The sequence below is a fragment of the Narcine bancroftii genome, chromosome 11, assembly GCF_036971445.1.
Source record: "Narcine bancroftii isolate sNarBan1 chromosome 11, sNarBan1.hap1, whole genome shotgun sequence".
Taxonomy (NCBI): domain Eukaryota; kingdom Metazoa; phylum Chordata; class Chondrichthyes; order Torpediniformes; family Narcinidae; genus Narcine; species Narcine bancroftii.
Window position 1 is genome coordinate 59,035,295 of NC_091479.1, and position 1,921 is coordinate 59,037,215.

At 47.2% G+C, this 1,921-nt stretch overlaps 1 pseudogene; it reads right to left on the reverse strand.

The window, feature by feature from the left end:
* Positions 1 to 530: 530 nt before the first annotated feature.
* Positions 531 to 1,385, reverse strand: LOC138745215 (radical S-adenosyl methionine domain-containing protein 1, mitochondrial pseudogene; annotated as a pseudogene).
* Between the last annotated feature and the right edge of the window lie 536 nt (positions 1,386 to 1,921).

Here is a 1,921-nt window from a genome sequence, read left to right on the forward strand (position 1 = left end):
GAGAGGGTGGATAAAACTCTTGGTGCTCCCATTCCCATTCCCAAGCAGTTCGTTCATGTCCATTTACTTCTATGTTAAGCAGAAATGGGTTAAATCATGGCTACTCACATGATTAAGTTCCAGTGAGGCCATCATCGTCAGTGATGAATCACCCTGTTCTTCATGTCATTTGTCTCCAGAGTACGCTGTCTGATGAGATTCGTCAAATCATTGAACTCTGGTGAAAGATTTTGAGATAAGCAGACAGAAGGGATTAATGGGCTTTCCAACTCTCCTTCAGAGATTAGAGCAGTGTTGGTGGTCCTTTTAGAGAGACCACTGCAGACTTTTCCGTAGTGAGCCCCTTGCCGCACTTAACACACACAGCCTCTCAAGCTGTGCATTGGGATCTCGGGTTCTTGGCTTGTCCACAGAAGTAGCATTTTAGCTGATTTTGTGGAGCCGCCGTGACAGGGTCACCAGCTGAGTCTTGAGCCCGGCCATTCTGGTGGTTCTGCGGGCTATCGAGTAGAGTAAAATAAAATGTTTGCAGCCTTAACCTGAAATTCCCCAATTCATTTTGGCCTTCAAGTGACCTCCTTGGCTTCCCCTAATCACCCTCATTTTCACCTACTGGATTTCCTTTTGCTTTTTTAAGTTATTGCTCATCTTTGAGCGTGTTGATACTGGTCTTGATTCTGGGAGTCTGAGGAAGGAAGGACTCAAAGGCAGCGAGAACCTGATTTCCGGTAGGAATGTTGCAGCTGGTGCAGAAGAGTGGGCAGTAGGCTGTTGAGTAAAGCGAGGCCATGCCATGAGCATCGAAAACCCCTGTCATTGAGGATAAGCAGCTCCTCTTGCAAGTACTGCTGCACGTCAGCTGAATCCCTCATTGCTTCCTCAAGGGTGAAGAAAGGTGAAAACTGTTGCCAGTGCTGATGGGTGAGTCCCTCATTCATTCGAAGTCCCAACACCAGCAGTTCCTCCAAGATGTCCAACTCAGTTTGTGGTACTTTCTTCCTGGTTCCGTGACCAAACTGTCTCACCTCCCTGAGCCAATTATCTGGCTCCAACGTCTGTATCCTTGCCTCTCTCTGTGTTTTACCATCACCCCATGGTACAAACCGGCCATGGGCACCTGGGCCTACACCGAGGTACTGCATTCCTTGCCAATATCCCAGGTTATGGTGGCTGACAGCTCCCTGGACCCCAAGGGAGATCCTTGTCACTCCAGCTTGCTTAAATTCAGCCAGCTTGGGCGTTGAGACTGTTGTGGGATTGGCCTCCAAGCTGACTTCTATGTCGTGTCGGATGTGACTTGCTCTGGCAACTGTTTCTAAAATGCTAGCAATGGTGGCTGGCTTGGCTAGGCTTGGTGTTCCACCGCCAAAGAACCGCCAAGGATATAAACAGAGTGGACAGAGTGCAGAGAAGGTTTACCAGAATTTTACCTGGGTTTAAGCATCTAGAGTATAGGGAGAGATTGGACAGATTAGGTCTTTATTCTTTGGAGCGTAGAAGGTTGAGAGGGGATTTGATAGAAGTATTTAAGATTATGAAAGGGATAGACAGAGTGGATGTGGATAGACTATTTCCATTAAGAGGAGGAAAGATTAAAACAAGGGGACATGAGTTAAGAATTAAGGGGCAGAGGTTTAGAGGTAACATGAGGGGGAACTTCTTTACTCAGAGAGTGGTAGCCGTGTGGAATGATCTTCCGGGAGAAATAGTCGCGGCGGAGTCAATTGTATTATTTAAGAAAAGGTTGGACAGGTATATGGATGAGAAGAAGATGGAGGGTTATGGGCATTGTGCAGGGAGGTGGGACTAGAAAGGGGTGTTTGGTTCGGTGCGGTCTAGAAGGGCCTAATGGCCTGTTTCCGTGCTGTAATTGTTATGTTATGTTATGTTATGAGTAGGGGCACGTTGACATAATTCAGGA